General features: G+C 44.6%; 1 protein-coding gene across 3 annotated transcripts in view; it reads right to left on the reverse strand.

Annotated features, from left to right (window-relative positions):
• Positions 1-26,200, reverse strand: part of ebf1a (EBF transcription factor 1a) — a 424,634-nt gene that overhangs the window by 35,290 nt on the left and 363,144 nt on the right. The gene's annotated exons all lie outside the window — the stretch shown is intronic.

Consider the following 26,200-nt stretch of genomic DNA (forward strand, 5'->3'; position numbering starts at 1 on the left):
CAGGCACGACCCAAGTTTGGAAGGACTGAATCCGGAATAATACTGTCAGAGCTTAAACTGGGTGACTGTGAGAAGTTCACCTTTTCTGAAGCGCTCCTGGCTTATTGTAAAACACCTAAGCCAATTATACAGAAAAGAGAGAAAAGAAAACACAGCGAAATGGGATGGCAGTGCAAGAGAGCTCTTCCTATTATGTGTTGTGTTGCAAACACAGGCCCTGTGCCTCCTTATAGCCATAATATTATGTGACATGGAGTAGCAGAGACAGACTTCAGCCAGTGGAACTGGCAGCAAAACTGAGGGGAAAAAAAGTCTTTCTTGTACAGTAACAGCCATTTGGGTGACATCACTGGGTCAATGGCAAATACAATTACAGCTGGGCACAGTGCACTTAATTTGGGTCAGAGAAACTTATCATCTATTTTAAATATGGATTTCAGATAATCACAGCACTTAAGCCAAAAGAATATTCTGTGCATTATTTATTACCGAATTTTAAACTAGAGCTGAAAGGGTAATTTTCCATAAATTTATAACACTGGGTTGACATTTAAATACGTTTTCATAACTTTTCAAATGTATTTTAAAGACCAGTTATATTTAGATGACAGGGTAATACAGGGACAGATGATAGTGCTTTATTGCTTGACTTTAATGAGCATGTGAAGCCTGTCACTGTCCTTGGCAATGCAGCCCTTACATAGTCAAGTTGGTATGTTAAATTCCAGCCATATTCTGCCTAATACAGGACTCATATTAGCAATTATTCAAGAGTGAGATGCATAGTCAACTATAGATCAAGTGGGCTAAGTACGACAATCTTATCCCATCCACCCACCACCCCACATTTCTCCTCCTCTCTTCTGCTAATACTTCGTAGAACTAGGGGTGTGAGAAAAAACTCTGCATCATACTTAAGCAACCGTTCCCCAGCCAGGAGCCAAAACAGTTACTTTTAGCAAGTTATTTGCAAAGAATTCAAGTTGAGCCAGATTTTCTGCTCAATATCCACACATACAAGCGCACACACCCGTGCATGCATACACACACACATACACACAAAAACACACACACACACACACCACACACAAACACAGACTTTCAACAGCCAATGATTAGTTCCGCTATCTTATTCTGAAAATGGTTCTTTAATATTTCGGCCCAATGTGAGGTAAGTTTCCTCTTGGGTGAGCTGCACATCGATAATAATGCACAGGCCATCAAAAAAAACCTTTGAAAAGCAAAAAAAAAAATAAATGTTTTATAATTGGGTAGTTAAAACCATTGTGAAAAACACAATTGCAAAGTAACTACAAACCTTTTAGGGAACATTTCGACTAAGCTTTCTTCAGACTCTTAAGCTTCTGGCTAATACCCGATTATCTGACTACATCATTCTACATAGCTCTTGTTAAGTGAATAAAATACTTTGTCTGTTTTATTACCATCTATACGATGGGATATTACAATTATCAGCAATCATTCTCTTTTACATATCCAAGACTTGTCATCTTTTCAGAATATTTTAAGTAAATTTAGTCAAGGCAGATGACAGTAGTTCTGTGCAAATCAACTGCCATTTATTCATTTATGAGCTCTTAAAAATTACACTGTGGTACTCAAGGCAGAACTACTTGGAACTTATTCAGCAGGGGAGAGGATTCTTAAACAAGGAAGGCAGAGGAGACAACTGACAGTTTGAAGCTGCAGCCTAGTTGAGCCAAGGCTAAAGAATGGGCGGCAATGTTAATGGTTCAATGCTCATTGCTTTTGTCGGGTGTCCTACTGCCTTCTACTCAAGCTGAGACATGAACCCGATTAAAAGAAATGGGGTTAACACATCTGCTGATTCCAAGGAACAGCATATGAGAGCACTGGCTGCTTGTGTGGTAATCTCAGCTAGAGACACTTCCAATTGGCATTATTTTAATAACACATCTCTGATGAGAAACTGGGTTGCAATGATACCGTTTTTTTTCTTATTCCTGTGAAGCAAAGGTGGAGGGCATGGCTAGGTTTATCATTTACAACACCACCGGGGATGAACAGAAATGCAGAGGTGAAGGAGGCAATGGGTACATTGGTTTTTGCTGGTCTGGAAATTGTAACAGATGAAAACATTGTATGTTTCGTTGGAAACTGAGGGCTGGGGCCGAAACTGACTGAGTGCAGGAAAGAGGGCAGTGAACACTGGTTGGCTGAATCAGATTTAATGATAACTTTCAAAAGAGGATCAGATCTCTATTTTAAAACAAAAAGTAAGCAGAGCAATGAGCAAAGAGAGAGTGTGCGACTAACTGGATAGCTCTTTTAAAGAATCATCTCAAGCTTGATGGGTTTCATTTTGTGCTCTTTAATTCTGTAATAGAAGAAAATGTGAAGGAATGTTGACCAGAAAGTCCTGACAGGTTACAACATAGATAGAGACAGAGGGATAGAGAGAGAGAAGTGGGAAGTTAAAAGTGTGGAAGAATCACCTAACAGATACAAGCTTTTAATAGTATCCTGATGGAGATTTTCAGAAACTTACTAATAAATAGAAATATTCTTCAAACTATCTTATATGCAGAGCTTTGAAGGTACATCTGTATTATCAGGCTAATAGTCCACTCTAACATACACAGAAGCTGCAGCTATAGCACTCTGAAGCAGTAAAAGAGTTATTTTCCTTTTAGATTTGCGACATTTGAAGAACTAGTTAAAAATAAAAGTCTTCCAAATAAGGTTGCGCTGAGAGCTGTTTGTTGTAAATTTAACCTGTAGCCTGTTATATCTGTGGTATGCCGAAGCTGCCTTTTAGTTAACTTCTGACCCTTCAATTTGGTGACAGGGTGGTAACCTGCATGAATTTGTATGGTAGTAGTGGCGATGGTGGTGGTGGGTTCTGGTTGCTTGAGGGCTGTCCGAGCTAAGGTTCATTCATTGTGTTAATGTGTGTTTGGGAGAAAGGTTGAATTGTTGCCGAACAATTCAGTTACCGAATCCATAGAGAGTGTGTCCCTGGTGTTTCAGAGTGTACACCACATCCAGGGCAGTGACCGTCTTCTGCTTGGCGTGTTCAGTGTGGACGACAGCATCCCTGATCACATTCTCCAGGGAAACCATCAGCCCCAGGAATCCCTTCATAGATCAAACCCGAAATCCATCTGACTCCACCACAATGAGCCAGGCAGTGGCAGATTGCTGGTTTGGTGATGTCCTGGGTATTATCACAAAGCACTTTGCAATGCCACTTTGCTCTGCCTTTATTCAATCCTTTGCCTCCTTTCCCTCTGATGTTGGCGTTGGACTGGAGTAAGCACAGTAGGAAGTCTCACAACACCAGGTTAAAGTCCAACAGGTATATTTGGTAGCACAAGCTTTTGGAGTGTCGCTCCTTCATCAGGTGGCTGTCCACAGAGAGAATATAAGGTGTGAAGGGCCAAACAGCAGAGAAGCTGAAATCAGGAAGTAAGCTGTGACAGATGAAGATGTGGGGAGAGGCTGGTGGGAAAAGAGGTAGAATTGAGAAAAGGGGGGAAAGGGAAACAAAGGGGGAGAAAAGATAAAAGGGGGAGAAAAGATAAGAAAAGAGGGACAAAATGGGGGATAATAGGGGATAAAAAAAATCAAAGCTGACAAGATAGGGCATTGCACCCCACCTTGGGCTTTATCTGACACTTGGGTCAGGATTTTCTGGCCACTCTAGCCGCAAGGCCGGAAAATCCCACCCGAGGTCAATGGACCTTTGTAGGGTCTGTGTCCTGCCCACTACAATTCCTGTGGTGGTGGGACAGGAAAATTCCACCCTTGATCTGAGCCAAAAGGGCAGCAATGTGATGCACAACAAATGCAATGATGATTGCATCAGGCAAAGAAAACAAATTCACTCTGGACGAGGTAATGTTCCTTTAAGTGGAAGTGAACCGTACACAGGCCTACACCACTTCGAAGATAATCTGTTCCAAGCCTTTACATGAGCCAATCTATAATGACCTCATTCTGTGACAGACTGCAGGCAGTGCAGTCAGCCAGCTTCCTAATAGAAGTTCAAGCCAGAATCGTTAATGTGTCATTAGGTACCAGCATCAGATTGGTCACTATTGCATAGGTGACCTGCATTATAGATTCCTTGGATGTGCCTCACACCAGTGAAATGGGCTATGTTACACCGCGTGGGGTTTATTTTTCCTGAAGGAAACAGTATGCAGCTGAGGGAGGGAGGGAGGGGGCAGAATTGTTGGATAGCAAGGGGATACAGTCTTTATAATGGGGAAGGTAAACTGCCAGACTGCTGTCATATGAAGGAAAGGTCGCAGGATGCATGCATTGCAAGGGAGAGCTGCTTGTAAAGGATGATAAATTCTTTGTGTGGCTTGTGTTCATTAGTAGTTTTATCATCATATAATGTTCTGTTTAAGCTCTAACTCAGAAGCAATGAGACAGCCTTTTGTCTTTGGTGACATGAGTGGATTGTAAATGATGTCATGTTTCCTGTACAGCCAGGCCTGTCCCGGCAACTGAATTAAGTCATGGCAGTTTTTGCTTTGCCGATAGGAGTTAGGCTATCGTTTTTACTTTCAGTTAGAGAGCTAGTTGGGCCAAGCTGCACTATCAAACTTCAACACAGGTCCAAGGCTGATGGAGGGAAGCGCTACCTTTCGATAATGTTCTGTGGATGTTCAGTTTTAAACCGAGGCTCGTTGCAGCAGTTACGTGACCGTTACAAGTCCAATGCCACAGTTAGAAAAGTGACGAGGAGATGTCCTGTCCAGCTGATGTTCCTCCTCCCACAATAACTGCCACTAACAGGTCAGCCGCTCTTTCATGTCATTATGGCTTGCACACAAAATGGCCACTACATATGTCTCCATGACAACGGCCACTGTACTTTCATTCAACCAAAGGTGCTTTGCGATGCTGGTGACTGACATGATAGGACAATGTATAAATGCCAGGCTCCCCTTATTCCTCCCTTTTAAAGGTTCACAAATATATCGCTTTCTAATGGGCAGAATTTAATCGGTGAGGCATGTTGAGTTTGCACATAATTTTTTAAATTAATTTTATAGGGCAGGCAATGGTCATATGAGACACAAGCGATTGGGTGATAGAGGGTGAGGCGAGAAGTGGTCGAGCTCACTGTCAGGTGCAGCTCTGGATGGGCTATAAAAGACCCCCTGGGACAAGCAGGCAGGATCTGCAATCAGGGAGTAGGTCAAGTGGGGGAGAAGATTTGCAGATTTGGGAGATTGTGATCTGGAAACCAAACCCTTTCCTGCTCTAAATCTTCGACCCCCGTTATTCATCCCCCAGTAATTCCATATCAACTTCTGGGAGCGCCCCGTCCCCATCACTCCTCGTACCCGCCCCCCTTGAAGTTCAATTACCTCCTGGGATGCCCCATCTCTCTTATTCCGCACACCCCCATCCCCCGCTTCCCTCTTGCCTATCCAACACTTTGCCCTTGTTGCTACCGACAGTCCAGGTCCCTGAACAATCCTCTGTTTCCCCCAAACTTTTCTTCAATGTTTAACACAGACAACCACTAACCCATGATCAGAATGAACCATCTCATCTGGTGCACCCACCTTTAACTACCCCCTAAATCAGGTGGTACAGGTTCCCCGTCCACTACTGATTCAATCTTGAGGATATGTTTAATTTCAGGGAAGTTGTGATTTAAGGATATTCATGACAATGAAAAGGTAGAGAAAAGAGTTCCTGCCACCAGACGCCCCGAGTCCCGACCCGCCGCTGAAAAGCTGCCAATCGAATCCCTCAAAAAGTCACCCAGCCTGAAGAAGTCACTCGGCTGCCAACAATTCCCTTTTCTGGTGGTCCCATTAAACTCTGCTCAAAGACTGAATTCTAAATTAACTAACATGACACAGGACGTGGGATGTTCTGGTGTTTCAGTGCCGCACTAGCTGCTTTATCTGCTCAGCCACAGTTACCGACTGGCTTCAGAGGGAATGAAGGAGTCTGGTATGCCTCTTTAAGTGCAGGGGTAGGTATTTGTAGTGATAGATATGCGTGATTGGGCAGTGCGCTGCTCAGCATACTGATTAACATGGAGCTGCGGTGCCGGCGAGGAGTCATCTGTCAGGGAGCAGCTGTGGAGCCTGAATGACATCATTAAAGGCCATGATGACAATGACATCATTCACGGCCCTGACAACTCCCCATCATTTTCTCAATTGCCGGACTGACCCAAATTTTCCTGCAACACACTGAGCCGAGCCAACAAACTGCCCGTCCATTCTTTCATTGAAAACGCAGAGATCTGCTCACCAGCTGGCTGTCTTTAACCCTTCGAGTTCCACACTGCCTGCTAAAAAACCTGGCAAACACTGAACGATAGCCAGCAGGCCAAGGCGCCTTTTCCTTCCTGCTTTATTGTTGTTAGTTCAGGGGGAAAAAAGTGCTGTGTCCTCCTGCCTGCAAAGCCAGGGTCAGGGGTAGAAAAACCCAGGCAATTTTCTATAGCAATGACGTTTTGTGATGCTAACCTTTCAGCTAGAAGATCAAACAGATAAATTCAGGCGTGGGGCGTGCCGACACACCACTCTTTTCTTTACCAACAGGGAAATGGCTCCCACTCCATTTGGGAAATGGCAAGAGGGCGAGACGCAGATCCCATCTGTGAATCTCCTGAAATCTGACGGTTTCTTACTAAATAAACTTTAAAAAATACTTTTATTGTCACAAGTAGGCTAACATTAACACTGCAATGAAGTTACTGTGAAAATCCCCTAGTCGCCACACTCTGGCGCCTGTTCAGGTGCATTGAGGGAGAATTTAGCAGGGCCAATGCACCTAACAAGCAGGTCCTTTGGAATGTGGGAGGTAATCGGAGCACCCAGAGAAAACCCATGCAGACACAGGGAGAATGTGCAGGCTCTGCACAGACAGTTTTCCAAAACAGGAGTCAAACACGAGTCCCTGGAGCTGTGAGGCAGCATTACCACTGCACCGCCCACAAGTTGTGGCAGTTATGAGCATAAATGACAGCTATCTTGAAAGTGCTGATGATTGCTGTCATTGTCATCATGAGAGAGTGATTGTTGCCACCTTATTGCCTTGGTTTTCAATACAAGGAGCATTTGCAGTCGAATGATTTGAGAAGCAAGTTCTTCTCGTCTACTTCACTAGGTCTTTGTCTTGAACCCAGAGGCCACTGCTCTCCCCACTGTCAGGTCTGCACCCATGCCCCCATTCCCCGACCTCCTATGGACCACACGATTAACATGCTCACCAAATGCGGGAAAATCCGGCACACTCCAGGAATGGGCGGGCTCGACCAAGTCTAAAGAACCTCAATGATTTACAAGGGAGGAAAAAGGGCACCCATCAGAGGCCAGTATCCCAGTCTCCGCGTTCCCTCACTCGGCTGTACGAAGTGAAACCCAAACACAAAATCTGATTCAGAGGATGATCACCCATCCAGGTATTCGAAGACTATTGTAGTTACCACTATATTGTGGAGTGGGTTTGAACCCTTCACCTTCCAATTCAGAGATGCCAATGCTAAGCCAGTGCCTCGAATCTGCCCATGGGTTCGAGGCAGCAGGAAATGTCCAGGGTCACCGTTCCCCAGTGATTCCCAGCTGGAAAGAGATGGTTCCTAAAGATCCAACGTGGACAGGAGTCAGGCAGGGGGTGTATGCGTGAAGGGGAGAAACATTAAATGTTTGCAAAAGTGAGGAATTCACTTTCCCTGTGTCCATATTGCATCTTATCACATCCTCAGGATATTTCAAAGTGCCTCAGGACCAGTTGAAAAGTGCAGTCCCTGTCGTGGACATTGACAGGTTGAACAGAGTGAGTTGCAGGATCCATGTCCAGGCCTGACTGTGGGTTCTACTTAAAGGCTGCATGTGGCATTAAAACAAACCAACAGAGAGGCAAAATAATGGAGGGAAACACTTGTTTCTTTTATTGATGCCTTTGAACTAACACAAAGGAGGCCAGTCCCCTATACTGCCTCCATAAATTGAGTACTTCCAGATAACCACAGCTCATAAACCTGCTTACCTCATTGCACCACATGGATTGTCAATTTAAATATTAATAACCATCTGATATATAATCCAGATAAATTATTGCTCGCTAATGGCTTGCTGGGATGTACTTGCTGCGGACTTCATCAGTAATTATTTAACAGGATCCTCCATTACGTAGCTATGAGTGACCTGGTCCCTTTTTCAATTAAATACTCTGATTACTAGCAAACAGCCAGAAGGCAAGCTAGCTGACTGCAGGTCAAGAAGACTCAGTTTCCTTGTACACTCTCAATGATGTCCCATCACTGCATAATTCATAACTCATCCATCTGCCTCAAAGGTAGCTCTCCTTAAGTCAATATCTCCCATTGCAAATAACAAAATTCTGTAAATACCTTGGCCAAGTAGCATTTATGTGACTCGAACTACTGATGAGTCAGTGACTTCGTGTAGAAAAACGTGTTCTGTTTGAGGCTTCATTCTCTTTCAATATTAATGTTCTGTGGGCAGCTCGGTGGTACAGTGGTTAGCACTGCAGTCTCACAGCATTAGCACCTGGGTTCGATTCCCAGCTTGAGTCACTGTCAGTGTGGTGTCTGCACGTTCTCCCCATGTCTGCGTGGGTTTCCTCCAGGTGCTCCACTTTCCTCCCATAATCCAAAAGACATGCTGGTTAAGTGCAATGGCCATGCTAAATTCTCCCACTGTGTACCCAAACAGGCGCCAGAATGTGGCAACTAGGGAATTTTCACAGTAATTTCATTGGAGTGTTAGTGTGAGCCTACTCGTGACACTAATATATAAACTTTAAAAATATAGAGTCATAGAATCCTACAGTGCAGAAAGAGGCCCTTCAGCCCATCGAGACTGCACCGAACACAATCCCACCCAGGCCCTACCTCCATATATTATACCCTCTAACTTACACATCCCTGGACACTAAGGGACAATTGCTTAGCATGGCCAATCAACCTAACCCACACATCTTCGGACTGTGGGAGGAAACCCATGCAGACATGAGGAGAATGTACAAACTCTACACAGACAGTGACCCAAGCTGGGAATCGAACCCAGGACCCTGGAGCTGTGAAGCAGCAGTGCTAACCACTGTGCTACCGTGCCGCCCATATGGCAGGATGGTCTTTGATTATTTGTATTTGATGACTGTCATTTCAACTCACCTTTTACTAGTTTGTCCTAATATTGTCTTAACGAGGGTTAAATGAAACAGGGTTAGTGTAGCATTTATCTTGGTTTGTAGTTTAGAACCAAATGATCTTTAAAGAATGCAAAAAAAAGCTATTTCCATGTGTTTTTTGTGGTTAAAATATAAATGTATTTTCATTCAATTCCAGTCAGGTTGACATTCCAGTCAGGGCAAGAGAGTGTTGCAACGTTCAAATGAGATGTTAAACTGAGGCCCTTTCTGCCTAGAATAAGCTGGCCTCTCCCTCACCCCCACCCCCACATTCCCCACATTCCCCACCTCCCAACTCTGCTTTCTGGAACTTCCTTTGGTCTTAGAACCTCCCCATCCACCCATCACCACTGTCCTCACCCTCCCAACTACTCCTCAGGGAGTAGATCTTGCTGTTTTAGTTGCTGGTTCTTTAACCTGCTACCTTCTCCTCACCCGTGTTTAATCAATACTCTCTCAATAATATTAAGTGCTGCTATGTCGACACTCAAAGTCTTTTAAGGCATGATTTGTTAAATATGGGTCACAGAGTGCTTTGCTTTCTGGCCATTGATTTTCTCTGGAATCCCTGCAATTGTGTTTAATAAAACCAAACACAAAACATATTTTCCTGCCGGAAAGTATGACATATTAATGAAGCTAAAAGCTATAATACTGTCGATGCTGGAAATCTCAAATAGCCCAGGAAGTGCTGGGAATGGTCAGCAACGTAGGGGAGGTCACATTGTGACCAGTGAATACAGTGGACTAAATTGAAAGAATTAAGCATGTAAATCGCTGCTTCCCTTGGGAGGACTGTTTGGGGCCTTGGGACAGTGAGGGGGCAGACTGATGTTGATGATGTAACTTTCCACAACAATGCCTCTGATATGTCTTCCTTTTCTTTCAGTTGAGGATTGACCCTTCCCAGGCTAACCATGGGGTTCATAATGTGGGGTTGCTGGCATTGGACTGGGGTAAACACAGTAAAAAGTCTCACTACACCAGGTTAAAGTCCAACCAGTTTATTTCATAGTAAACCCACTTAACCGTGGGGTTAAAAGGGATTTCAACAATGTTCAATCCGTTTCCCACATCCTATTCTCACCCTTTCCCCTCCCAGAACTGAACAGCCCGACAACCACTGTGGGGCAAGCCAGTGTAAGTGAGATGAGAATTCTACGCTGGGGAATAGGAATCCCTAGACCGACGTGGGGAAACTCCCAGCGGCATAGAGCTGTGGGAAGGATTTGTGTGCGTGTACGTGCATATGTGAGTGCCTGTGTGTGCGAGTGTCTATATCTATGCATGTGTTTGCACATTTGTGTGTGTGTACATGTGGTGCATGTGCATGTGAATGTGTGTGCCTGCATGTGCAGGTGTGTAAGAGTGCATGTGTGTGTAAGAGTGCATGTGTACACATGCATATGTGTGTGCATTTACATGTGTGCCTGTGTGTGTGTATGTATGCGTGTGTGTTTGTGTGCATGCATTTGCAAGTATGTGCATGTGGTAGAATCTATTTAAATAGTTCTGTCCAGTTCAAAGGCCCAGGTGGCAATCATTATAAAACATTTACACTTTCAGAGGACTGAATTCCAATTAGCTTTTAAGTCCTCTTCCCCCCATCTCAATGCAGACATTAACTAGCTTGCTTTGAAATACAACATTAAATGTTCACCCACAGTGTTTCTTTCTTTGGAAAGAGAAACAGAGTTAACATTTCCAGCTGCTATGACTCTGCAGAATAGTCAAACTCGAAACGTTAAACCTGTTTCTCTTTCCACGGATGCTGACAGACCTGTTGAGCTTAAAAAGCATTTTCTGATTTTATTTCAGAATTCCAGCATCCTCGGTATTTTGCTTTTAGTTTAATGTTTCTTTGTTGTCCACATGAAGCTGTCAAACATTCTCCAATACAAAGATGATCAAAACTTCCTGACATCTATTACATCCCATTTATTTTCAGGGAAACACATCGTATGTGCGTTAGCTGCTAAGATTAATTTCACTCAGTCATTTTGTTTCATTGTTTGCTTTGAATAGAGATTTCTCCCGCTACCCCACTTTTTTTTTAGCTTGCTGCTATTTCTCACACTTCCATTGCTGTTCTCTGAGCAATAACAACATTGTGTGTTCCAGGGATTCAATAGGGTGACCTCAGCCAGCCAGCCTTGGACAGCTGCCGCTGCTATGATGGATCATCAGCCTGATGCCAAGTTCACCACGCTGTGAGAGGGGAACTACACGGGCTAATCCTGCCTTGAGCAAGGGGGAGATTTGTACTTCTGGCTACAACAGGCAGCCCTTAATCGGCTACAGGCTGGAACTTCTGTGTGCTACAGCTCTACAGCACTTCGCAGTAGTGCTTGTGAGGAATGGTGCAGTTTGCTACTAATTGGTTGGGTTGAGTACAAAACCTTTTAGCAGGGGTCCTTGATAATCACTGGTGTTACCATCACTGAATTCCTTACTGTTAATGTCCATGGGGTTACCATTGACCAGAACCTCAACTGGACTCACCACATTAACACAGTGGTTACAAGAGCAGGTCAGAAGCTAAGAATGCTGAGGTGTGTAACTTACCTCCTGACTTCCCAAAACCTATCCACCATTACAAGGCACAAGTGAGGAGGAGTGCGATGGAATACTCCCCATCTGTCTGGATGGGGACAGCTCCAACAATACTCAAGAAGCTTGACATCATCCAGGACAAAGCAGCCCACTTAATTGGCAACAGATCCACAAACATCAACTCCCTCCACCATCGATGTTCAGTAGCAGCAGTGTGTAATATCTACAAGATGCATTGCAGCAATTTACCAAAGATCCTTAGGCAGCACTTTCCAAACCCATGACCACTTCCATCTAGAAGGACAAGGGTAGCAGACACATGAGAACACCACCACCTGCAAATTCCCCTCCAAGCCACTCACCAACCTGACTTGGAAATATATCACCGTTCCTTCACAGTCGCTAGGTCAAAATGCTGGAAATCCCTAAATGACATTGTAAGAACATAAGAAATAGGAGCAGGAGTAGGCCACCTAGCCCTTCGAGCCTGCCCCGCCATTCAATAAGATCATGGCTGATCTGAAGTGGATCAGTTCCACTTTCCCACTTTCTCCCCATAACCCTTAATTCTTTTGTCTATCAAAAAACCCATCTACCCGTGACTTAAATATATTTAGCGAGGTAGCCTCCACCACTTCGACGGGCAGAGAATTCCAGAGATTCACCAGCCTTTGAGTGAAGAAGTTCCTCCTCAACTCTGATCTAAACTGCGCCCCCCCCTTATCTTGAGGCTGTGCCCTCTAGTCCTGCTATCCTTTCTAAGCAGGAAGAATCTCTCTACCTCTACCCTATCCATCCCTTTCATTATCTTATATGTCTCTATAAGATCCCCCCTCATCCTTCTAAACTCCAACGAGTACAGACCCACTCTATTTAGTCTCTCTTCATAGTCCAACCCTCTCATCTCCGGATTGTGGATTAACCCATAGCACAGGGACTGCAGCGATTCAAGAAGACAGCTCACCACCATCTTCTCAAGGACAACTAGGGATGGGCAATAAATGCCGGCCAGCCAGCGACACCCATGTCCCATGAACGAATAAAAAAACTCTCACTCGGCCAAAGTGATAAAAGTGTCTCGTTTTTAATTGGTCTTTTCTATATCATGTGGACTACTTCCCTGGGTCAAAATGTTGCTAAGCGACTGTTCCTATATCCAATAGCTCACGTGTAGCACAAATGTCAACAAAAACCAAATGGGCGGAAACCCAGCCGTGCTGTTGGGCCTCTGTAACCCTATGAAGTGATCCAGTGAAATAGGATTTGGGGCTCGGACCTGCTTTGAAGAGGTGGCTCAAATCCCCCACTATGGGTGTATATCTGTGATGTGGAGATGCCAGTGTTGCTGGAGTAAACAAAGTAAGAAATCTCACAACACCAGGTTAAAGTCCAACAGGTTTATTTGGGTATGGGTAGAATTTCACTGAGGCATTAGGATTGATGCCTGCTGGCTGGAGAGCCAATGCGAGGCCCATGCTGTCTTTTTTCCAGAAGGCCTGTCAAACCACAGTCCAATCTAGCAGTGCTGAGGCCTTCCCCTGGAATCAAGACCCTGCTGTAGAGGTCTCACCTACTGCCGGCCAATCAGAGGCTGGCAGCCCTTGTGCTTGGCAGTGTTACTACAGAAGCCCTGGTTACAGCAAGGCAAACTCCTACAGGAGACCCAGGATCGGGGAGGGACCCAGGCCACAGATGAGCAATGTGGAGAGGGTTGGGGTTCACAAGGTGGGGAGCCACAGGAAGTGAGGTGAAAGGGGTTTGGCGACAAGGACAGGGGTTAAATTTTCAGCAGCTCCTCCCCCTTCCCAATGCCCAGTTCCTTTATTAGGCACTGAGTGCCTTTGATCAAGGAAGCCTCCTCAGGAGGTGACAAGCCGGCTGCATTTTTTAGTTACCATGCAACCCAAACGGCAACAAGCATACCTCCACTGGGTATGTACCAATGGTGGCAGGATGAGGCCCTTAAGTAGTCATTAATTAACCACATAAGGACCACAATAGGCAATGTTACAGGAAAGCTGACCATGGCCTTCCCACACAGAATTTAATTCAGATGGAGGCAGGGTCCCAGTACATACCCATTCTGCCTCCAAACTCACCATCTGGGGAGTCAGTGGCTTAGTGGTATTATCGCTGGAATAGTAATCCAGTGACCCAGGGTAATGCTCTGGGATCAGGTTCAAATCCTACTTCACCACACGGTGAAATGGGAATTCAGTAAAAATTTGGAATTAAAAGTCTAACGATCATCGAATCCATACAGTGCAGAAGGAGACTATTTGGCCCATTGAGTCTGCACCGAACACAATCCCATCCAGGCCCTGTAACCCCACATATTTACCCTGCTAATCCCCCTGACACAAGGGGCAATTTAGCATGGTTAATCAACCTAACCCACACATCTTTGGACTGTTGGAGGAAACCGGAGCACCCGGAAGAAACCCACACAGACACGGAAAGAATATGCAAACTCCACACAGACAGTGACCTGAGGCCGGAATTGAACCCGGGTCTCTGGAGCCATAAGGCAGCAGTGCCACCATGCTGCCCAGATGATAGTGAAGCCATTGTCATTTGTCACAACAGCCTATCTGGTTCACTAATATCCTTAGGAAATTTGCCATCTTTACCTAGTCTGGCCCACGTGTGACTCCAGACCCATAGCACTGTGGTTGACTCTTAAATGCCACTCAGTCCTTTAACATCCACACACAGCAACAAAGTTCTCCCAAAAATCTGGGCAACCTATCACTAAGCCAATATCACAAAAATGGATGATTGTGTCATAAGCTCATCGCTATTAGTGGAAGCTTGCTGTACACAATTCGGCTGCCTTGTTTGCTTCACTACAACAGTGGACACTTCAAAAACACCTGCTAGGCTGTCAAGCGCTTGGCATGCCCTGAGGCCTGAAAAGGTGTTCCCAAAATTCATATTTCCTCTTTCCATATCATTATAAATGGAAAGAGGCCTCAATCTTTAGCTCCAGTGAAAAGGGTCCAACTTCTTAATTGTCACCCCCTTATCCCTGGTAAATTGAGGATATGTTTAAAGTATACCTTTTTCATTGATTTAAATAAAACCAATCAACATGGCGTTCCAGAACTCTATAGAATACTCAGGCAGAGCTGAAATCTTGTACAAGTGTAACAACGTCTTGCCTTTGCTGTTCCATGCCTTTCATTACAAACCAAGGATTCAATTTGCTCTTTTATGGCCTTATTTACACACTGACCTGTACGTTTACGTGCCATGGGCAGAATTATCTGTGCTGTGGAGATGCCCGCATTGAACTGGGGTAAACAAGTAAGAAGTCTCACAACACCAGGTTAAAGTCCAACAAGTTTATTTGATAGCAAAAGCCACGAGCTTTCGAAGCGCTGCTCCTTCATCAGGTGAGTCAAGCTCCAGCTACCCTACTTTGCCCCATTTCTCTCTCTCTCTCGTCCTGACTTATGAAGGACTCACCTGATGAAGGAGCAGCAAGCTCTCCGAAAGCTAGTGGCTTTTGCTACCAAATAAACCTGTTGGACTTTAACCTAGTGTTGTGAGACTTCTTACCAGGATTATCTGGCCAGTCTTTCTGGGGAGATCTTCCCATCCTGCCGACAGCAACCCGCTGCCTTCCCTCCCTTCCTCACCATGGGTTACCTGCTGGCAGAGGGTGTGATCCACAGGGAAACACTGTTGACGGCGGTGGTCCTGCCAATGGAAGCTGCTTCTGCCACCGCAAAGCAAGCGTGAGGGAGGCAGGGGGCATAAAATCGAGCCCCATGGTCTCTTGTCCCCTCTACTCCATTAGAAATGTGACTATTTAAGGGAAAATTAATTCCCCTCTACTTCCTTATCACCTTTTTAAAAATTCCCTCTTGGGATGTGGGCATCTTCTGCAGGGTCAGTATTTAATGTCCACTCCTCATTACCCTTTCATTTCTTTAGGAACCCATAAGAATCCCGCAGTCCAAAGATAAAGTAAAATAAAGGACATTCATTCTTCACAAGTAAGGCTTATATTAACACTGCAATGAAGTTACTGTGAAATTTGCCTAGTCACCACAATCCGGCGCCTGCTCGTGTCAATGCGCTTAACCAATACGTCTTTCAGACTGTGGGGGGAAACCAGAGCACCTGGAGGAAACCCAGGCAGACAGGGGGAGAATATGCAGACTCCACACAGACAGTGCCAGGAATCAAACCTGGGTCCCTGGCGCTGTGAGACAGCAATGCTAACCTCTGTGCCATTGTGCTGCCCCCACAAACCACAAAGGTGTACAGGTTAGATGGATTGGCCATGCTAGATTACCTCTTAGTGTCCCAAGATATGTAGGTTAGGGGGAATTAGTGGGTTAAATAAATGGGGTTATGGGGATAGGGCCTGGGTAAGACACTCTGTCAGAGAGTCGGTGCAGATTTGATGGGTGCTGACACTGTGGTGTAGAAGCTGTTTCCTGGCCAGGCTAAGCTGGCTGGAAACAGTTGAAGGAAATATATTTCAATATAATGGGTTGCAAAACTCCATAAGTCAAGGCAAGGAGAGAGAGAGAAATGTGGCAAAGTAGGTTAGCTGGAGCTTGTAACATTATGAAAACTACAAAATGTGCCCAGTCACCTCGGCATGTATTAAACCATTGATTAATGCACCGCATATCCACAAAAACCACATGATTAACTCCTTCTAAAAATATATTTCAAATTATATTCATGAACATTTCGAAAGGACAGTGAGGAACCAAGAAGCAAAGGAGTGTTTAGATTAACCTTTGCCTCTCCAGCAGGGTCCAGGGATATTGTCTTAATCAGCAGTTCTCTCCATCCTCTCCCACTGGGAAGCAGGTCCCATGGCCTTTCTGTTCTTTGGTCCAATGGTTCTTCTTCCTCAAAGAACTGGGACAACAACAACTTATATTTATATAGCACCTTTTATGTAATAAGGTACTCTAAGATGTTTCTCAGGAGCTTTATAAGACAATGCATTACCCCACCCCACTTCCAGGTACATAGGAGATATCAGGTCAGATGGCTAAATGCTTCATCAAAGAGGTATATTTTAAAGACTTTTAAATTTTGGGGCAGCATGGTGACAAAATGGTTAGCACTGCTGCTTCACAGCACCAGGTTCATTTTCTGTGTGGAATTTGCACATTCTCCCCATGTCTGTGTGGGTTTCCTCTGGGTGCTCCGGTTTCCTCCCACAGTCCAAAGATGTGCGGGTTAGGTGGATTGGCCATGCTAAACTGACCCTTAGGAACTAGCTAGGTTAAATGCATGGAGTTATGTGGATAGGGCCTGGATGGGATTGTGGTCGGTGCAGACTCGATGGGCCGAATAGCCTCCTTCTGCACTGCAGGGTTTCTCGTATTCTGAAGAGCATCTTAAAGGTGGAAAGTGAGATAGCGAGGCAGAAAGGTGCATCAAAGGAATTCCAGAAGTTGGGGCTGAGGCAATCACTAGAGCAATTGAAATTGAGAATGCACGAGGGCCCAGAATTAGAGAAAGCACAGACATCTCGAGGGTTGTGGGGCTGGAGGCGATTCAGAGATAGGGAAGCATGAGGCCACAGAAAGGTCTGAAGATGTGAATGAGAATGTTAAAGTCATTTGCTTGACCGGGAACCAGTGTAAGCCAACAAGGATAGGGGCGAAAGGGGAACAGGACTTGTTCTGACATGGACAGTAAAGTGTCGGATGATCTGAAGCTGCTGGAGGCTAGAAAGTGGGAAACTAGCCAGGAGTGAGTTAGAATAACCAGGTGTAGAGGTGAACAAAATGGTAAGATGAGAGTTTCAGCAGTAGATAAGCTGAGACAGGGGTAACGTCGGGTGCTGTTACAAAGATGGAATTAGGGACAATGAGTGCGAGGAATTTCCTGGTTGATTCAACATGTGCCTGGAATGTTTCACAAAAGAGCTCAAGGGAGCAAGGCAGAAGCGAGGTGATTTTAACTCCCACTACTGCCCCATTTTTGTTAGGTGGGGCAAGTTAGAATGCAGACCAGCCCACATTATGGGTGGGCTTGGTGTGCCAACTGGTAAGATTGTGCGAAGCCAAAAATCCATTTTGTGCCAAGAGAAAACCAGTTTGGCCTCACACACAATCTTCAGCCCAGCTTTGCCAACAAAATTGACTATCTGCATGAGATTGAATATACTTTCCATGACCGCGATTGGGATGGCATCTTCTGGCCTCCCAGAATCTTCACACCAGCATGAATCATTGCTGGTCTCCATCTGCGGAGACCAAGTGCCATGGCCACATTGAGAGAATCGGAGGCCTTTGAAGCCCTGGATGGTCAGGGGCACAGCTGATCAGTGCTAGCCTGGCAGTGCCAGCGTGGAAGTGCCCACCTGGCACCATGGCAGTGTTCATTTGGCACCCTGGCTGTGCTCAGTTGGGCCAGTAGCAGTGCCAGGGACATGTGGCTAAGTGGGAGTGGGGCTATGCGCATTGACGGGAGGGCTTCCACAGGGAGCTTTTGCAGGGAGATGCTCTGCAAAGTAGGCTCTGCGTGGGAGTGTCTGTAAGAGGGAGGCTCAGTTGCAGGGGGCGGGGAAGGTAGGAGGTCTACCAGGAGATTCACTGGGAGGATCCTGATGCCCTGATGTTGATGGCCTGTGTTGTAGTGGGGAGAACCTGCCAATGATAGCAGTGGTTTCTGATGTCTGTGATGGCGAGGGGGGGCTCTCCAAGTTCACTGAGAGATTGGGACGCCCCGCACAATGGTGCCCCGAGCAGTTGGAAGCCAGCTTCACTCGTGTGCTTAGGCTCCAGGGACATAATTTCCAAATAAGGGGGAAGCCACTTAGGACCAAGATGAGGAGAAATTTCTTTGCACAGAGGATTGTGAATCTTTTGAATCCCCTAGACCAAAGGTCTGTGTGTGGAAGCTCAGTTGCTGAATGTGTTTAAAATAGAGATTGATAGATTTCTGATTAACAATAAGGTAAAGGGTTATGGGAATAATGAGTGATTGAAGTGTCCAGTCAGCCATGATTGTATTAAATGGTTGAGCAGGCCTGATGGGCTGAATGACCTACTCCTGTTCCTATGCTCCTTTAGGCTGTTGAACACCTTTAGGATGTCCTGAGGTGTCAAATGTTGCTGCATAAATACAAAGCTGTCTTTCCTTCGCTTATTTCACATCATTCCCCATACGGTATCTGGCCTTGGGGGGTTGTCCATTGTGCAGAGCTGTTGAAGATCCATTCAGACAGTTACCCAGTGCTCCAGATGCTGGACAAATCTCAGCGAAAGCCCTTTGGTCATGAACCTGACGTACCTGAAGAGCAATTGACATTAATGTGTCTGAGAATCTATTGTGTGTCTTCCTGCCCCTTTTGTTGTTTTTGTGTTTCTTTGTTGTTTTTCACGGGCTGAAGGAGCGTGCAGATATTTCCAGCTGCTTTTTCTTACTGGGGTGACTTATCTGTCGTGAATTCTGGGATAGTCAACATTTTTCAGTGATTGTGGCTAAATGCCGAAGAAACATGACACAGGCACGATGGGATGAATGGCCTCTTTCTGTGTTGAAATGCTCTAAGTCAAGGAATGGGGGGGGGGGGGGGGTGCCATCCAATAGGGGCTGGTGGCTGTTCAAGAGGCATCATCCAATAGCACACATACTCTTATGTAGCTGCTCTTGGAACTGAACAACTGTGCTGCCTTATCAGCCTCTGATAATCCGAGTCAGCAAGTGGACCGCTGGCCTTGCACACCAGAGATAAGACTTAAACCTCCATAGCTTTAACACAGAAGCACCAAATCACCCAGCTTAATTTACTGACATCCACAGCTTTTACTCTGGGCAAAAATCACTATAGAACTAGAGATCGAGAGAGCCTCTGTCACTCAAATTGAAGGAAGTGGAACATCAATTCTTGATAAGTTTGCATTAAGGACTGAACAAAGGGTCATGGGGTCAATACCCTGTCTGCACTGAGTCAGCTGAGCCCAGCCAAGGGAAATGTTGAGGGGGAGGGGGGAGGACACAGAGGGCATTCGCCTCAGTGTTCATTGACTACAGAGAGTTAATAAGGAATGTCAGCCCTGGTAGCTTGCCATCTAATGAGAAGCACATACCTTAGAACAGGGCTTCTCAAACTGTGGGTCATGTTGGGCTTCAAAATGGAGTGACAGTGGAATAAAGTTTGGGAACACTGCCCTATACATTGGGAAGAGGAGAATGGGATTGGTCCTGGCTATGGTCGGGGTAATATGTCACAAGTGTTCAAGAGACTGGCCATCAACAGGATATTGTGCCATCAAGAGGCACATATTAAGTTCAAAGAGAGAACGAGAGAGAGGGAGCGAGAAAGAGAACCGAGAGGGAGCGAGAAAGAGAACCGAGAGGGAGCGAGAGTTGAACAAAAAAGACAGAGAGCATGACAGCAAGAGAAAGAGGGAGCAAGCAGAGTCTGTAAAAGACAGAAAGAAAGGAGAGAGAGAAAAAGCAAGAGGGAGCAAGGGAATGAGAGGGTGCGACGGAGAGAGCAAGAGAGAACCTGAGAGAGCAAGAGAAAGGTAGAGAGCAGAGTCATGTAAAAGACAGATAGGGGAGAGAGAGAGCGCGAGAGGGAGCAAGAGGGTGTGAGAGAAAGAGAGTGAAAGAGGAAGCAAGACAGACCCAAGAGGGAGCAAGAGATAAAACGAGAGCGGGAGAGAGCAAGAGTGAGTGGGAGGGAGCGAGAGCAAGTAGGAGAGAGAGAGTGACAGGGTGAAAGGGAGAGAGCAAGAGGGAGAAGAGAGAGCAAAAGGGGGGGGGGGGTGGGGGAAGGGAGAGAGAGAGAGCGCAAGAAGGAAAATGAGAGCAAGAGGGAGTGAAAGAAAGAGCAAGCATGAATGAGAGATCAAGAGAGAGAGAAAGGGAGTGAGAGAAATAGAGCAACGGACAGCATGAATGAGAGAACGAGAGAGTGAGAGGGGAAGAGAGAGAGCAAGGGGGGAGAAAGAGAGCAAGAGGGAGAGGAAGAGCAAGAGAGAGCGAGCATGAATGAGAGAGCAAGAGAGAGAGAAAGGGAGTGAAGAGAAAGAGAGCAAGAGAGAGCATGAATGAGAGAATGAAAGAGAGCGAGCGAGACTGAGACAGACAGATAGAGATTTGCCTTTCAGCAAAGAAGCTGCTGAATGTAGCTCCGCTGATATACATGTTACACGTGCCTCTGGTAATGAGCTTTGACTGGTGCCCAGCTCCTCACACAGTTGCTGGTAATGCTCCTCTAATTTGCCTCCATAACATTTTCCCCACTTACAAACAATTAGTAGCGAGCAGCCAAGCATTATATTGGAATATCTTCCTTTTTATCTCCTCGTTTCTCTTTGCTTATGTAGACTACGGATATAATAATAAAACAACAATGGAAAGTAACACAGCGCAATTGCCAAGCATTTTGCCAAATTGCAAGTGATGACTCTAAGTGAATAGGTGCGATTCACACCCTCAACAACAGTCACAGAAGACAATAGGAGCAGGTCTGGTGGATGAAAAGGTTACCCTAATCTACGTTTTAAGAGTAATTACGCATTGGGCCCTTGCTGCTCCAGTTACACACACTGTCACTGTTGATATTCATGGTGTACTTGAATCATTATCATTGTAAAATATTCCAAAAACAGAAGCTAAAAGTGATCTTCTGGAGTGAGACGGCAAACAATCACTTCAGCTAAAGCTGGAGGGAGGTTTAATTGCATCAGACATCGTCACTTATGGAGCCACACAATGCTGGTGTCGTTCCTGTCACGCTGATGTTTAAATGTGGTTGACACAGAAATTAGGAAGGCCGGAATATGTTACGGGAGCGCAGTTGCCATAACTACACGGTGCCAGCAGCTGACACTCCCAAATTAAGCTTCAGGAGAGAAGCAAACCTCTCATCTGTCCATCAAAATGGATACAGGTCACATTTCCGAGTCCCCATATGGAGCCTCAGCATATTTTATTGGGTGCCATATGGTGAGGGGGTTGAAATAGAGAGAGTGAGAAAAGGGAATGATTCAATTGCGGGACGGGACATAGCTGTTCAATTATGAAAAGTCTTTTGAGGCAGCATAGGGTTACTTGGAAGTTTAATCTTCACAAAGCACACTTAATTGTTGGCAATATGGCAAAGCACTCTTTACTATTGCTCCAAAATCTGCTGTCTGCACCAAAAGAAACCAAACTGTTCAAAGTCAGCTTTTTAATATATTACTGACACAAAGAGATTGAACTGCAGACCCCAGTAAGGTAAAATAAAACTGTACATTAATTAACTGTAACTGCATCTTTTACACAGAACCATAGAAACAGGAGAAAGCCGTTCACTCCACATTGTCAATCAGATCACGGCTGATCTGTACCTGAATTTTACTTACCTGTATTCCGTATCTCTTGATACCTCTAGCTAACAAAACTCTTATCGGTCTCAGTCTGCAAAGCTGCAAATGAAGAGGAATCAGGATTTCCACTATCCTTGGTGTTAAAAAGTTAGTTCTGATATGGAGCTCTGAATTCTTGCAATCCAATAGATGTCCTTAGGGGAATTTCACAGTAACTTCACTGCAGTGTTAATGTAAGCCTTACTTGTGACTAATAAATAAACTTTAACTTTATTTATACTACTAAAATGTGTATGTTGCAGGCTAAACAGCTGTTCCGTTCACTCACCCTCTTTCAAACTGTCTCCATTCTTTTAAAGTTTATTTATTAGTGTCACAAGTAGGCTTACACCAAGACAACAATGAAATTACTGTGAAAATCCCCTCGTCGCCACACTCTGGCGCCTGTTCGGGTACACTGTGGGAGAATTTAGCACAGCCAATGCACCTAATTAGCACGTCTTTCAGAATGCAAGAGAAAACTGGAGCACCCGGAGGAAACCAATGCATTCTAACTCTTAATTTGCACTAAATGAAGGTGCTTTTCTTTGCTGGCCCTGCCATCTTTGTCTGAGTCATTTTTTGATCTCTGATTCACTGGGCAATTGGAATTAATTGCTTTCTCTAAATCAAGAAACCTCGACAAGAACACCTAATGCCCGTGATCAGGAATGAGAGCTCTGGAATTAACTGATAAACAAGGCAGTGGAATTGTGCCAAGGTGACAAAGGTCCCAACTAAGTCTACACAAGATGAACAAAGGTCAGAAAGTAACATCGGTGAATCTACGAGGTTCTACCGCAATGAATAGGTGAAGTGAAACACGTAACTGCATTTAAGGGGAAACTACATCACAGAAGGGAGAAAGGAATAAAAGTTTAAGCTGCCAGTTTGGATGAAGAGGGGTGGGATGAGGTTCATGTGGGGAATAAAATGTTGGAACACACCAGTTGGGCTGAAGGGCTGTATCCTGCGCTTATCAATTCTTTGTAACTGTATGTTAAAGCAGCTTTCCTGACAAAAATGGCCTTACCTAGGGACAATAGGGCCTGATTTTGGGGTGGCTAAAAGTCTTGCATCCTTCAGCCTGAACAACCATGTGAAATAAAGACCCTGGCAGGATTTTGCACTCCCATTTTCTGGGACAAGATCAATAGTGGGAGCGGGAAATCCTGCGATCATCCCAAAACACAGTTTATGCTGGTGGGATTTTCTGTTCCAATCGTCCCTGCACTCCAGCCAATGATGTAACAGGAATCCCAATGTTGAAGGTCAGAATTTGTATTTGATTACAATAAATTCCCCCCATTAGACTGTCCATTCACATTGGTGTGAATCATGACAAGTCCCCCACAATGTGCACCTGGCAAACAGAATCTGCCGGAGCATGCAGGTTAGTACATTCCCCCAGGGGGGAAGAGGTTGATTTCTAGCCAGTAGCCTGGACTGTCCTGGCATTGCCTCTAGGCACCTCCCCATAGTCTACCCCCGACACTGCCAGCTGACACTGCCCTGGCATTGCCTCTAGGCACTGCTCCATGGTCCATCCCTGACACTCCCACCTGGCACTGCCGCTTACAGTGAGAGGGGGTGAGTTAGGTGGGGGGAGTTTCTATTTTCCATATCGGGTTGGTCTTTAAAAAAGGGAGGCCCCAATGCTGTGCCCACCCTGCCAGCATGATCTCTTGGGAGCTGCCACTTCATTTCTTTTAGCTATGTACTGAACAGTAGGTTGGGGAAAGCTGCCTTTGAAGCTGTCAGCGTCCTCTCCAATTTTCCCATTTCTGATCCATTTTGATGACGCGGGTTGATGGGTTTTTGATAGGAGAGGGGATTAAGGGTTATGGGGAGAGGGCGGGAAAGCGGAACTGAGCAGCGACAGATCAGCCATGATCTTATTGAATGGCGGGGCAGGCTCGAAGGGCTGGATGGCCTACTCCTGCTCCTATTTCTTATGTTCTTATTTCTTATGTTCTTATAATAAATTAGACTTTACAAATAAAATTCAAAGGTCCATTGAGAGATTCCCAAATCTCCTTCTGTATTGAATTACTTTTGTTCGCAAATTAACAATTTGGACAATGTATAAGTTCTGAATGGTTTAATAAACCAGGTTGAACCCGTAATATGTAACAAATCCCAGCCCTGTGTAAATATATGTGTGTAATGTGTCTTTATGTATATGTGCGTGTATGTGTGCATAATGTGTAAAATAATATTTTTCATTGTATCCCAGTATGACAATAATAAATCAAATGTATGTGGATGTACATATGCGCAAGTGTATATATGTATATATGCATGTGTGTATATGTACATATAAAATATGTGCATAAACATATATGTATAATTTTGTACATTATATTGTTAATTAGTATATATTACAGCTAAATTATATATCTATATATATACACATATATCACTAAGGTTACAATTCCACGTAATTATTAATGATTGTCAGTTCAAGGTTTACAGCAATAACTTCGAGAAAGTGACTGCGCTAAGCAATCATTCAATGGCTCAAATCAGCCCAAAATAACTAGTGGAAGTGGGAAAAAATTGAATTTGGGAATCCTTATGATGAAGCATTATTGAGAGTTTGGCATTCAGACAGTGTGCCTCCATTCCTAATGTCCCATAATGATATCATATCTGCATGTAATGGAAAGATATCACCAAAAGGACTGCTGTCAAAAGTCTCTTATAAAGTAATATCAGTTGATGCTAACCTGCTCTTTACTTTAGCCGTTTCTCTGTTTTACTCAGCAATATATTTTGTTTAATCAGTTGGCGCTAATGACATCAGGGGAATTAGTTTGGAGATTTGCCCAGCAGTGACAGGGAGGGAGCTGGATTAATATGCAAAGTCAAAGTGACATGAATGTTCAAAGTTCTTGCAGTAATGATTGTGACTCTGCTAACGTCAGTTGAACTCCCTTGTAAAGTTTGGCTCAATAATCACATGCAGCTCGACTGACAGACATGTTATTACACACTGTTTCACTGTTCCCCTTAGATCAAAATCAAAATAAAACAGGAAATATTAATTATAGAAAATGCAGGAAATACTCAGCAGATCATGCAGCATCTGTGGAGAAAAAGAGTTGATATTTAAGTTTGATGACCTTTCAATGTAATTAGCTCTGATGAAAAATCATTGACTGTTCACAAATGTTACTTGGCCTGCTGAGTGCTTCCAGCATTTTTTTGTTACTTCGTATTTCCATTTAGATGTAACTGTACATATGTAGTGAAATATAGTTCGATATAAATATACAAATAAAAGGAAAACACACTGGCTGCAATATATATATATATATATATATATACACACACACATGTTGTGACAATGAGATTAGGCTACGAACTACAATAATTAACGTCATTCCCACATCAAGCCGTTACCATCACTACAATGTTTGTATCCCTCCCCTTCCCCTGGGTAAATAATGGAGTGTTTATCATTTTGGTGCATTAATACCTAGATACAGGAATGAAGACAAGTACAGTACAAAAATACAAAAGATGCATGAATTTCCTTTATTGGCCATGATCAATGATACCGTGCAGGTAACAGAAGGAGCTATGCAATGGGGTGGCGCTTTGGAAAAGGCTATGTCAAGCAAGACTTTTTGTGAATGATTAAGCTTGTGTATATAGGAGCAAAGCTCCCATATTTTTACATTTTAATTTTACTCGTGTTGGGTTGTGATGGCAGATGATGATTGCTGATTGGCAGCTCTGCTTGTGAAGAAACCACACAATAAGGTTACCCCAGCCTCCAGCCAATGTCTGTGTGGAGTTTGCACATTCTCATGTCTACATGGGTTTCCTCCAGGTGCTCCGGTCTCCTCCCACAGTCCAAAGATGTGCTGGTTAGGTGGATTGGCCATGCTAAATTATCCCTTAGTGTCAAAGGGATTAACTAAGGTAAATGCATAGGGTTGTAGGGATAGAGCCTGGATGAGATTATGGTCAGTGCAGGCTTGACAGGCCAAATGGCCTCCTTCTGCACTGTATGATTCTTTGATTCTATGGTTGATGGAGGTGGGGACAGCAGAGAATCAGCTACCTGACAATTAATAGAAAATGTAATAGAAAATGCCAGAGCTTCT

This window comes from Carcharhinus amblyrhynchos, chromosome 13 (genome assembly GCF_965287045.1).
Source record: "Carcharhinus amblyrhynchos chromosome 13, sCarAmb.v2.hapA, whole genome shotgun sequence".
Taxonomy (NCBI): Eukaryota; Metazoa; Chordata; class Chondrichthyes; order Carcharhiniformes; family Carcharhinidae; genus Carcharhinus; species Carcharhinus amblyrhynchos.